The following is a 13,943-nucleotide window of genomic DNA, read 5'->3' as shown; positions in this document are numbered from 1 at the left end:
CTAAGTATCCTCTAACCTGAATGCCGGTGAGGTCACCGGCAGTTCTACCGACAGCTGCGGTCAAGCACATATATAAATATTATAAGTAGACATTAATGTAGCAGTAGCGAGAGGAGAGATTCAACACCAGCATCCTGCCATTCATCCTTGCAGTGCCGCCCCAATCAACCCAAAAGTGACATCACAATTCCCACCGAGTGCTCTGCAAGGAATCTCTGCCAATTACAGGCACAAAGAGGATGTCGTCACAATCAAGGTGTAATTAGCAAGCCAACCCTGACAAAAAGCATGTAAAAGCCAGGGAATTAAGAAGACATTGTCTGTATGGCAGTGCAATACACCATCGCAGAAAACAAGTTTGCACAATGGCCACAACTTTACACCAGGGGTGCCTCGAGAAGACCTGGAGATGGGTGCAGGGACTGCTGCGGGCCTGAGGCCAGCATGGCTCCACAGAGAGTGTCACAGTCACAAGGACTACAGAGCAAGACCCTACCTCAAAAAAAAAACAAAAAACAAAACAAAAAAAAAAAAAAAAACACCCCTAAAAAGAAGACAACTGGGCCCAGAATCTGATGCCCCACCGGGGACTGAAGCCGCTCATTACAAATCATGGCAGTCAAGCATCAGATATCAGTGCTGGGTAAGGTGTTTGCCACAGACATCCAAGGACCTGAATTAGACAGATCCTAAGAACCCATACGGAAAACAGAGCAAGGTAGAACATGCTGGCCAGTGCTTGGAATACCAGAGCTGGGGAAACAGAAACAGGAGAGCTTCAGAGCTCACTGCCAGCCAGCCTAGATAATCCAGTTCCTAATCAAGTGAGATACTGTGTTTAATAAACAAGGATTGTTGGCACCAGAGGAACAACTCGTGTGCATGTGTGCATGTACACACACACACACACACACACACACACACACAGAAGGGGGAGAGAATGAGCTGGTATAACCTCGAATGTTCTAAAACTTCCTGTCTTCCTTGCTGCCTTTGTACCTTAAAGACACACACCCCCTGGTTCTATTATGAGTTCCCCAAACTGTGCAGGCAGGTCCCTGCCTTTGCTTCACATGCATCTCTCGCTTTGGGTTACTGGTGATTTTGAACAATGTCCTAAAAATCAAAGTGGAATTAGATATTCATCAGACCACAATAATCTTAGCTTCCTTTTATCAGAAACCTTCTAGGCTTTCATTTAACAGCGAGCTCCCAGCCTGAGAAAAAGGAAAATACAACCACTTCATACATCCTGCATCATCCTGGCACACAGTGCTTTAAGACAAATTTGGGTATTAGTTACAGTGACATGGACAGATGGACAGGCACTGGGGCTGCAGGCCTGGTCACAGCCTACAGGCTGCAAGGATGGTTCCTTTCCTTAAGAGCTCCTTGGTTTCTGGGTGACACATAGAAAGCCTGAGAGGCTCAGGCTGCTGTGTGGCTCGCTGTAGCTAAGTTCCTGCTCCAGCAATTCTTTAGAGACAGGTCTCTTCCTGGTGTACAAACCCAAGCCACCAGCAGATGGCGCTCTCTGAGCATAAGCAGATTCTCTGTCCCATTCTCGGCAGGCACAAAAAAACGAGGGCTCTTGTGTCCAATCAAGGCAAAACCACACTTAAAGGAAACATCATGACTAGCATCCAAAGACATAACTAAAATGTTCAAGAGAAAATTAAAAAATCAGTTTGAAGCTTTCAAAAAAGCAAGTGACACTATTTAAGGTGTTTTTCTAGGTAACTTTTTTTTTTTTTTTAAGATTAAAAAACAAAACCAATGCATCGTGGTAGGAAACTCTATCATGATCTATGGTTTTCCCTCCGCAGTTACCACGGCCTTGGGAGCCCAGACAAGAACCCCATGTGTAAAGTGTTCGCCCTACAAGCATGAGGACCCGAGTTCAGATCCTTGCACCTAGGTAAACACTGGGCAGAGCGGGAAGCTATGCGACCAGGTGCCAGAGAGCAGCAACAGGAAATCTGGGGAAACAGGTAATGCAGACACCAAGCAAAAGTGCCAGCATCCATGGGTGGGAAACCCTGACTCAAAATCCGGGGGCTGGCGAGAAGACAGAGGGGAGAGCCACATGGTGGGAGGAAAGAGCCGCCTTCTGCAAGTTTTCCTCTGGCTGACACACACTACGGTGGCACACACGTGTGCGCACAAATACAACCAGAGTTGTTCACAAACTAAAAAGTAAAGCGGTCAGCAATAAGACAACTGAAGGGAACCTCTGCGGTGGTTCTGCTTGTTTCTCTGACACTTCATTTTACTAGAGAAGCTGTTTTCTTTGCAGTACTGAAGGGGAACCCACAGACTCCAGCAGCCAGACGGGAATGCTGCCACTCAGCTCCATCCTGGCCTAGTTTTGTTGATTGTTGTTTCTTTAATGCTCACGTATTTCTAAATTTGTTAGAAAAAAATTCTAAGTCTGCTAATGACTTTCTAAACTTTCCAATAAAATATTAAGTTATATGTAATGGGCTATCCTATTCCCAAACCCAGACAAATATTTAAATTATCTGATTACTGCTACAGAAAATATTTAAATTATCTGGTTACTGCACAAGACAGAAAATACTAATAAAATATGCTTACTAATCAAATGGGGCAGTTTTCAAACACCAGGAATCATAAAAAATTAGGCATGGCATATTAATTTGTATATTTATTATGTGCCATTTCAAAACAGAACATAGAAGGGAGTGTTGCTCCCAGGCTACTCCCCACAAGCCACCCCACAGGCAATGCTGAGTAATTTTATGTCAGCTTGACACAAGTTAGAGTCACCTGAGAGGAGAAACCTCAACTGAGAAAATGCCTCCAATAAGATCAGGCTGCAGGCATTAATGACTGACACCGGAGGGCCCAGCCCACTATGGGTAGTGCCTGAGTGCCCAGGCTAGTGGTCCTGCAAGTAAGTAAGGCCAAGCAAGTCATACAGAGCAAGTCAGTAAGCAGCACCCATCCATGGCCTCTGCATGAGTCCCTGCCTCCAGGTTCCTGCCCTGACATCCTTCAGGGACTACCAGTGATGTGAAAGCACGAACCAAATGAACCCTCTCCTCCCCAAGCTGCTTTGGTCACGGTGTTTCATCGCAGCAATGGTGACTCTAACTAAAAACATATCGCTCCGTCTACTGGTGCTGCAGCCCCAGGGACAAGGCTAGGCTAAAGGAGGTGACAGCTGAGTCAGGCACGGCAGAGCTTCTGGGTTCCGCTTTGTAAGCTTCCGGTCAGCTCTCTCAGGCATGAAACTAGATGTGCAGGAGGTAAACACTTCATATAGAGAAACTTTCCACATAGAGAAACGCAGCAAGAACATCCAATTCGCAGAGCTCTCTCAAGGATTAGATGGACCCAATACATTTAAAGAATTTCAAATGGGAGAGATGGCACACACCTATCCTCACGGTAAAAGCTGGGGGGTGGGAGTCTAGTGAGTTGAGATTCCAGTCTGAAAGTAAGGCCCGTCTCAGTGAAGAGGTGATAGGTGGGCAGGAACAAAGCAGAAAAGGCATCATGGTTATCCATGCAACTCAACTATGGGATGCAAGCTTTACAAAATAAATTAAAATTTTCCAACAGCTCAGGGCTGTTCATTAGTCACTGCTCAGGAAGGGCTAGGGGCTATTTTGCAAAACAAGATTTTCAAAAGGGTCCTTGCGCTTCTCAACCGTGTGAACTTAGGTCTTGGGCTGTGAAATCTTTTGGGAAGACAAAAATACTCAATGGCAACCTTTCTTTAAAGAGACTGAGGAAGGCAGTGATGGGTCTCACCCTGGATATATCAACTTGGATGGCTAACCAGTACTTACCTCCCAGGCCAACCCAGACCCACCAAAGGAGGAATTCAGGTGGGGCTGATGGATGTCAGATTGCCCTGGCCTAAATAATAAAAGTGACTATGTAAACAAGCGACTTCTCCACAATTCCCAGAGCAACTCTTGCCTGATTGCCTGATTGCCTGATGTGGGCTAATTCTCCTGCCCTGGGGAAGCACTTTTGGGGTTGTGGGGAAGGAGGAAGAAAGAGAGATCCCACACTCATAACATAAAAATGCAGTATCTAAGCATCAGTTTCTGAAGACAGGAATATATCTGAGTCCTTTGGCTTTAAAGTTCTTTGTGAATTATCAATGTACGCCTCACAGATTTCTGCCTAAAGCGTGTTTCAGCTGCCACAGAAGCCGTGTCATTTTTAAAGCTCTCTAATGGGACTATTTTTCAAACACACACACACACACACACACAGCCCATACATGCCCATCCCACTTTTGTGATGTAGTGCACGAAGTCTGTCATGCAAAGAAGCAAAAATGCCTTGGCCCAAGAGCCACAGGAACACATACCTACAGGAGCCACAGGAGCCACGGGAGCCACGGGGACAGGAAGGGGATGAGGACCCTGGGAAGCTGTGTGGTGCAAGCACGTGTCCCTACTCTGGATGAGCACTCTCTAGAAGAGGGACTGGAATCATAGGGTACCTTCAGGGCTATTTTCCCACTTTCCCAGGCTCTGTGACAGGCACTGTGAAAGGCATGATGTGTCAACATCCTCTCTGTGGACAGGCCATTCCTGACCAGACACCGGCAGGTCATTCCCTTTTATACTGCACACATGGGAAGTACAGAGCGACCTCTCTGGACTTTGGAAAGGGTTGAAACTCATTTAACTGATGCAAGTCTGGACACAGCAGGTCAACAAACTCTGGGTTCGTTTGGAAAAAGAAAAATGATCCAAGTTTATGTACATGATGATTTATATGTGTTTGGAAGTCTGTATTATATACACGATGATTTATGTGCACTTGGAAGTCCATAAGATTTTCTTTCTGTTCTTGCCTCATCTCTATTCCAAATGCTACACATTAGTGCCAGAATTTAAAAAAAAAAAAAAAATTAAAAATCCTTCCAGCACTGTTGTCAAACATTCTCCAGTTTGAGACTCAAATGTGGGGTGCTCTCATTCCCCTCTCCTGAGCTGGCATTTGGTAGAACTCCATCCCCAGTGAAAGGTGGGAAGAAGGGAGGGAGGGAGGGAGGGAGGGAGGGAGGGAGGGAGGGAGGGAGGGAGGGAGGGAGGGAGGGAGGGAGCTTACAGTTAACAAAATAGCCTCTTAAACACTTTCAGCAGGTTGTGGTGGCACACACTAGTAGGATTTGCTGAAGAAGGTGGAGGCAGGAGGATCACGAGTTCGGGGCCAGCCTGGACTATACATTTAGAAAACACTCCCAAACATGGCAGTTGGCCAAATTACATGGTGCTTCAAGGTGGGTCAGGTGATTCAACAGATAAAGACAGTGGTCATAAGAGCATGACAACCTCTGACTTCCATATGTGTGCCATGATATGTACACATGCAGATATGTACACATGCACCACACGCACACTCTCACACACACACACACACACACACACATATTTACTCATAGTGAAATACCTAATTCTGACACAAAGTATTGTTTTTAAAATTCATCAGAATAGAAAGACGGACTCATTCGTGGCCAGTTAACCCCACATTAGACGACCAGGACTGCAGACACAGCGAATTTGTCTGGTCCTGATTCAGTCCTAGCTGACAAGCAGCAAAAGCAAGACGACATGTATAAACTGCACCCTCTGCCGTGGTCCACGCCGAAGGCGATGCAGCCTTGCCTGCTTTAACATCCTTATTAGCGTTGCCAGTGCAAGAGGCAGGAGACTGTTTACTGATCAGCAGAGTATAAGCATTGCTGAACTTTTCCTTTCTCAGTCCCTAGAAGCACAAATAAAAAGGCCCATATGTTCGCCGAGTATATGAATTATTTAAATAACTTGTTGTGCCTGACATAACATAGGGAGTTTTCTGCCACGAAAGCTTCCCAAACTACCCCTATAGAGAAACCCTGAGAATGTGCCAATCAGTCTACTCTGGAGATACAAAAACACAAGGAAGAGAAAAGCTGTGAGAATCATAAGTGTTAACATGTGAAATGGAAGCTAAGCGTCTCTACGTAATCTAAGTTGTAGTCCAGAAGGGCATAATGCCATAAACAAATCAGAATACTAAGTGCCCAGTGGACTTAACTAAAAACTCATTAAGGAAGTCACAGCAAATCAACTTCATTATATAAGGAAAATATCCTAAAGGAACCAGAGTGAGTGATCTATACCCACCAGGACTCAGGGAACCTCCATCCCGGCTCCAGCCCCCAAAGAGAGATGACATCTAAAGGGGTTGGGGAAAGGAAGCAATGATCCTTCTAATCCACGCCTGGGGGAGGGGACTGGAGAGACAGCTCACTGGTTAAGAGTATTGGCTGCTCTTCCAGAAGTCCCAAGTTCAATTCCCATCACCCATATGGCAGCTCAGTCCCAGGAGATCTGCTGCCCTCTTTCGGCTTTCGATGGGCACTGCACTCATGTGGGACCTAATACGCTATGGATGCCCTCCTGTGGGAACCAGGGCTCCTCTGATACAGCCTGGAGAGTTTTAGCTGTGTAGAGCCCAAGCCATGAACAAAGCTCAAGTCAGAGGAAAGCTCATAGTCTCCTTCAAATGCTCAGCAACTCCTCAGAGCCCCACACTGGTCTGAGATCATGTGACCACACCTGAACCACAGATGTGCCCACTGCTTCTCCACACCTGATCCACAGATGTGCCCACTACTTTCCACACATGAACCACAGATGTCCCACTACTTCCCATACCCTTGGATCTTTTTTCTTTTTTGCCTTCCAAGACAGGTCTCAGGTATCCCAGGTTTGCCTCAAACTCTGTGGCGAAAGAGGATTTTATTCTCCTATCTCCTGCCTCCAACTACCAAGCTCTGGGATTACAAGTGTCTGGTTTACTGACTCCTGAGAATGGAACCTGGGGTACCATGCATAGCGGCCATCTTTTAGAAACCACATCCTTTTGTAACGACGGAGATGAGAAAACAGAATGCAAGAGTCAAATCGAGGGCCTTTTCATCCAGAAAACACGTCCAGCTATGTCAAGGACGTTTATGTCAAGGAAATTTAGTTTACCACCAGCTTCCAAAGTACACGGGAAGATCCATTTTCACAGAAGTTTCTCTTTAGCCTGTTTCTAAAACGTTACTTTTCTATTACTAAGTAAGCTTACTGAATATATTACTATCATTATTACTGAAGTAACTAAGGTTACTGAATATATTACTATCATTATTACTGAAGTAACTACGGTTACTGAATATATTACTAACAGTATTACTGAAGTAAGTGTTCAGGGTTGTGGTTATAATCTGCCATGATTTTTAATCTATCACAACCCAGTGCAAGGAATACTTAAAACCTATATAGTCTATAAATATGTAGATACTGATGTATATGTATGTATATAGACATGGATAGCCCACAGCTGACTGTATAGCTCAGTCATGAAGTACTTTCCAACAATGCACACAGTTCTGCTGCAGAAATACACCCAGGATGTAGAGGAAAGAGATCAGAAGTTCAAGACCATCCTCAGCGACACAGAGTTTGGGGCCGGCCTGAGCTACATAAGACCTTGTCATGGTGGGAGAGGGTTCCAGAGTTAACTGAAATTCAGTTAATTATCATTCTTATAAAATTAAATGTAATTCCCATTTCCAGGTGGTTTGCTGCCCTAACGGGGATGAATTCTGTTTGGGAGCGGCATGGTGACTTGGATCCTAACTCTGCCAAAGCGTGCAAACTGCCTCAGCACGGGGACAGTACAGAATGAGGCTCAAAATACCAAACTTCAGTGTTTGTTTCCAGATGGCTAATCTTGGCTATAATTTGACTACATCGAGAATCAACTGAAATCAAGCCGCTGGGCACACCTGAAGGGGATTTTCTTGAGATGAGAAGACCCACCCTAAATCTGGGCCACGCACTGGTGGCAGCCACATCACAGGACCTGAAAGAAGAGTTTTGCTTTTCGCCTGCTTGCCATGGCTCTCTCTGGCAAGTTCATCCACCCTGCTGCTGAGGTATTCCTTTGCTTGTATTAGAGCATTTCATGTAATGTCTTTTTGCTCTTTTGGCTTTTTGAGGGGGCCCTGCCACCCAGCTCCAAAATAAATCACACACGGAGGCTTATTCTTAGTTATGAATGCCCAGCCTTAGCTTGCCTTGTTTCTCGCCAGCTTTTCTTAAATTATCCCATCTACCTTTTCCCTCTGAGCTCTTATCTTTCTCTATTTCTGTATAACCTACTTTCTCCATGTATTTGCTGTGTAGCTGGGAGGCTGGCCCCAGGGGTCCTCCACCTCCTTTTCGCCTAGATTTCTCCTTCTATTTATCCTCTCTGCCTGTCAGCCCCTCCTATCCTTGCCCCTGCCTCACGACGGGCCATTCATCTCTTTCTTAGAACCACCAGGAGCTTTAGACAGGCACAGGAACACAGCTTCACAGAGTTAAACAAATGCAGCGTAAACAAAAGTCACACACCTGAAAATAATATCCCCCAACAAGCACAGGCTCCTTTGGATTCTCACACAGACTGAAGACTAGCTGAGCTCTTTCTGTGTGGAGACAGCCATGGCTGGACTAGCCAGATACTGTATGCCACTCTAATAAATCCCTTTTGATACAAATATACATTCATTCCACCAGTTCTGTTCCTCTAGAGAACCCTGACTAATGTCATTTCCATGAGAAAATTTTTAGATTAAAATGGTATTTCCTAACAAAAGTTGAGTGCATCCACTGGCGAAGCCATCATCCCGTGACTCTGTATGCACACATACAGACTACTGGTGGGTAGAAATAAGACTTTCAGGAAGTTAAATCAAATTCTCATCTTTATTTGTTTGTTGAGTTGCCCAAAGCTTGTGAATGAATTTACAGTCTGAGGAAGAAGCCAGTTAAGTTCCCTCCTTCCATGGACTATTAGTATCTCTCTGTTGACATGCTTTATGGCTTTTGACTCACGGCTGTAGAGCCAGGCGTGAACGGAAGGAAGCTTCCAGAAACAAGTGTGTCCATTCCCTTCCAGCCCCACTCCAGCCCCTGCCCCCAAGCACCTAGAACACAGACTCCAGCAGCAAGCCCCCTCGGCTCCTGACCAGAGACAGAGCTCCGGGCCTAGCCCAGCGCCTTTTCTGACTAGAATTAAAAGCAAAAAAGGGTTGCGCGCACCCAGAACTCACCACAGAATGAAGCTAAGAGTCAGCAATGGGGATCCTGGGAGCATCTTCCAAGCCATTTGCATATTTGAAAGTTTGGAAACTTACTCCCTGGTAGCTCACGGGTAAAAGGACTCAGAAAGATTAGAAATATTCTGGACAGCAGGAAAATAAAACTGCAGCCTACCGTAAGTTGTGGATAGTATCTAAAACCTGGGAAGGAACCCACAACTCTAAACGCGGAGGGCAGGACCACAAAGAAGCGAAAGTCAATCACCTAAGTCTGCGCCTGAGGCGCTCACGGAAAAAGAAGTGAAAGGGATAAAAGGGACAAACGAGCTTTAATCCCAGCACTCGGGAGGCAGAGGCAGGCGGATCTCTGTGAGTTCGAGGTCAGCCTGGTCTACAAGAGCTAGTTCCAGGACAGGCTCTAAAAAAGCTGCAGAGAAACCTCGTCTCGAAAAACCAAAAAGTCAGTAGGTCCAGAAAGGGCTTACCCTGCAAGTGTGAAGATGTCTAGTTAGTTAGTTCCATCACTAGATGGAACTAGAACTCACGTAAAAAGCCAGGCTTGGTGATAGCACATGCGTGTGATCCCAGTAGTGGGGGAGGGAGGGACACAGGAGGATCTATGGGGCTCGTTAACCAGCCAGCCAGCCTAGCATCCATGGTAAATTCCGGGCCCACGAGAGACCTTGTCTCAAAAAAAAATTTTTTTTTTTAATTTTTAAGAAAAGGTAGACAGTGCCTGAAGAATGATACCCCAGGTGGCCCTCTTACCATCATACATACATATGCACATACCTGTACACACTTGTACACACACACACATATGTACACATACACAAAAATTATAATACTAAAAATACTAATAGCATTAGTGCCCATCGTAGAGTTGTTAAAGGCTGAAAATGAAATAGTACAAGCAGATATATTCAGATAAATGTGACAACTTAAATTAGGTGGACCAATTACCATAACTGAAATAATATGCAAATGTGGATCAGCCTGTATATTTTTAAGTGTTCATTCATAATCAGAAACTTTCCCACACTGAAAGCCCCAGGATCAGGCGGCTTCACTTTTGAGTTCGCTTTAGAAAGAACCATTTTCTACCAGCTTTACCACTGGTACAGGACGTGTCTCAACTCACTGCCCGCCTTCAGCCCAGGCCTGATGCATATCTAACTTTTATCAGATCAACTCCAGGGGTAAGTAAAAGAGGCAGAGAAGCAGTCAGGGTCCGTTGCAAAGGCACAGGGTGCCAGCTACAGCCCTCTAACAAATGATCAGCAACTTGTAACCAACAATCAGCTACTTGTAACGAACCATCAGCTACTTGCCTGTGGAACTCCACAAGTGGAGCCTGGAACCTGGAGAGAGCTGACTGCACCCTGTCCTGCACAGCTGTAAATCTGCATCACACGGGACCACTGGCTTCACAATCTCCAAGTCAGAATAGAGACCTGAAATTTTAGGACTAAGGCAAAGCCAGAGGCAGGACTGGAAAACGGCTAGTCTCTCAGAGAGATACAGACGGAGAGCCAGAAGGATTCTAGCAGCCTTGAAGAACACACAAACACAAAACCACAACTATTTCTACTACCACCAAGAAGTTTCTTTCGTTCATTTGCAGCAAGAATGGTCGGTCGCTAAGACCTCATAAACTTGGTCCTCAAAGCCATCTTTTAAATAAACCTAGCTTTGAGTTTTAAAGACATGTTCATTTTAATGTGTCTCAATCAAAGAGAAGTGGCCTGCTGCCAAACGGTGGGGGACCTGATCTGGCTATATGCCTCTATTAACATAAATTACATAACCGAGTTCCCCACACTCGAAGATTCTGTGACTATAAATTCCCATGGGCAAAACAAACCTGTCTCTCCAAATGTGTGCATGGCACTGGATCATGGCTACAGTCCACTAGAGGATACGCTCTGGGCTCTTTTCAAATCATCTATTTAGTTGTATTATCATCATGTCTGTGTATATGCAGGGGTGTGTGCATGCGGGGTAAGGTGTACCTGTGGATGCCGAAGGACAATCTCAATGACAACAGTCTCTCCTCCCACCTTTTCCGGGGTGACAGGGAACAAATTCATACAGTCACAAGCAAGTGTCTTACCTGTTGAACCATTTTGTTGTCCTCTGAACTGTGTCCTGACTTATGGTGATTTCAATTCAGACAAAAATCAAAATACAAACTCATGCCTGATCATCTCTCAGGAACTCTCCTATTAGGGCAAGTTTGGGTTGAAATAAAGAAGCATGGGCAAACACAGCGCGTGTTAGCATGAGATCCTCAGGTCTCCCGTAACCTTCAGCCAGTCCTTACGCGGACAAAAGTTAGATCACAGACCATCTTTTTACCCTAGGACCCGTCACAGACAGCAGCCACAGATGACCTTCCTGCTCCAGCATTGACTGAAGCCGGGGCTGAGCAGGCACAGAGCATTAATCTAGATTCCTTTATTCCTCGTCCACCTGAAAGCAGCCCCAAAACCGACAGCTGTTATGTGCCAGTAAATTAAGGTTCTTCACCTCTTCGGGGCCTGTCTTAGGGTTTCTATTGTTGTGCCAAAACACCATGACCAAAAGCAGTTTGGGAAGAAAAGGGTTTATCTCATTTTACAGGTTGTAGTCCATCACCCAGATAGGTCAGAACAGGAACTCAAGGAAGGAACGGAATAGGAAACCAGGGCACAATGCTGCTCGCTGGCTTGCTCCTTGTTGACTTCCTCAGACTGCTTTCTTAGAACCCCAGGACCACCTACCACAAGGGCTCGGTCCTCCCACATCAACTCCTAATTAAGAAAATGTGCTATAGGCTTGCTACCAGGCCAGTCTGGTAGGGGCATGTTCTCAACTCGGGTTCCCTCTTTCCAAATGACTCTAGTTGTGTCAAAATGACCTCAAACCAGCCACCACGGGGCTATAAAACGAGATAAAGCGATAAGCTGTGTTAAGGTCACCGAACGGAAAGAGACTGCGGCCTGCAGGCCATCTCACAGGACCCCGGCTGGAGCTCAAAGACAAACAGTTGGACGGCAAGACCCACACCTCCCCTCCCAGTGTCCCCGGCACGCCACGTGTCCCTGCCTAAATCTGAGTTTTCTAAGTGGAACCACCAAGAAAAGCAAATAGGCCAGGAAGCGGCAAACACTGGCAAGAGAGGAAGACAGGGCACAAGGACCACAAACAGGACCCCGCGATGACCACAAGAGGAAAAGGATGTTGCATGGACAGCAACTCGAGAAGAGCTGTGACAGGAACCATAGCGATGAACTCTCCTCGGGAAAATGAATTCCCATCTTCGACTGTGGACACGAGAGGGCACTTCCCACACTGCTGCTCAAACATGAAGTTCAGTGCTCACCGCAGGGCAGCTACCAAGAGCCTGCACAGTGGCACCATGAAGCCTGCGACAGCGTCCACCTCTGCCTTCTGACTGGAACTTAGCAGGAGCTCGGCGGAAGGCAGCGGTGTGCTACCCAGTTCCTACACCCTTTGAAAGCTCTCTTGGCTACCCGGGCTTTGTCACTGAAATGCACATCAAATTCACATCTGCCTCTACGATATAAGCCGAGCCTTCCGATAAACGGGCAACCAGCTCTGGCAGATCCACAGCTGCTGCCAAGCCCACACTCAGACGCAGGGCATCACTGAAGGCCACGGGACAGAGGCAGCGGGCCAGGAGTGAACTTGGTGCCACCCCCTGAGCTGTCAGCACCAGGCACAGCTGGGACTCCAATTCATCTGCAAACCCCCCCCCACACACACACACACACATTCCTTGGATAGCTCCCTCTTTCTCACCAAATACAAGAAACAGAAGTGACTCTACAATTGGGGTTCTGAACCAAAGTCTAACAAGGAAACAGAAGTATCTACAGAACACCAGGTGTTGGTCACACCTCGATCAGATGACAGCAAGAAGCTCTATTATCAAACTACAACATGGGCCTCTCTGCCCGCAGACTTTAAACCAAAGTTCAGAAACACCGGTTACTCAGGAAAAAGTGCAGGATGGCGCCCATCTAGTCCCGAAATCCACACTAGAACTGAACCTGCCTGCCCAGGAGCCCAGGATCATGGCGAGCATTAGCTCTGAAAGTTCAATGCTTTTGCTTTCCAATACATGCTTCCACTTTAAGGTTAAATTGAGAGTGGAAGAGCAGGAAGAATAATATCTTCTTTTCTACCAGTGGCTAAGGATTTTAATACAAATATGTGTGTTTATAATGACTAAGAGAAAAATAATACAGTTACAAGAAGGAAGGAAGACATGATGTTGCACACCTTTAATCCCTGCACTCAAGAGACACAAGCAGTAAGCAAAAATGAAACAAATCTTTTTCTTAAGTAAAGAGGAAAAATCCAAAAGAAAACAAACAAGAGAAATGGACGGTTCTGTGCAAACGAATATAAACCTAAGTAAATGGTCAAACTCCTCCCAGGCTAGGGGATCATAAAACAGCAACATTTTCTGACTATTCAACGGGTAGAGCTGGTGGCAGACAAGTTGGTGTGCACCAATGTAGAGTTAACTTCTTTGGCAGTGCAAGCTGCTAAGGTCTAATGAAGCATGGCTTGCACATCCCCTGTGCCAAGCTTCTTGTGGGCCCTACAGGAAAAACCACTGCACGGCAGAGTTGTGAAGATGCCGTGGGATTTTCAGCAAACAATAGAAATCATTAACATTATTACTAAAAGAATTGTTGCAGAAGTCCCCTCTACACCATGAGAGAGAGCGCGCCCACTTTTTTCCATCAAGACAAAGAGGACTACATTTGTGAGACTACCGTGCTATAATAATTACCCTCGCATTACCTACTGCACTTCA

At 45.9% G+C, this 13,943-nt stretch overlaps 1 protein-coding gene across 15 annotated transcripts in view; it reads right to left on the bottom strand.

The window, feature by feature from the left end:
- The window catches only part of Pard3 (par-3 family cell polarity regulator), a 516,377-nt gene that overhangs the window by 439,528 nt on the left and 62,906 nt on the right, over positions 1 to 13,943 (bottom strand). Inside the window, exon 1 of one of the 15 annotated variants that reach the window (XM_038312959.2) lies at positions 4,487 to 4,536. The exons of the other annotated variants lie outside the window; for them this stretch is intronic. The gene's annotated coding sequence lies outside the window, so the exon portion shown is untranslated. Of the gene's footprint in view, positions 1 to 4,486; positions 4,537 to 13,943 lie in introns of those variants that run through there. 15 annotated transcript variants of the gene reach the window in all.

This window comes from Arvicola amphibius, chromosome 15 (assembly GCF_903992535.2).
Source record: "Arvicola amphibius chromosome 15, mArvAmp1.2, whole genome shotgun sequence".
NCBI lineage: Eukaryota > Metazoa > Chordata > Mammalia > Rodentia > Cricetidae > Arvicola > Arvicola amphibius.
The sequence above is the reverse complement of the archived record's forward strand: the minus strand, read 5'-3'. Positions and strand labels throughout refer to the sequence as shown.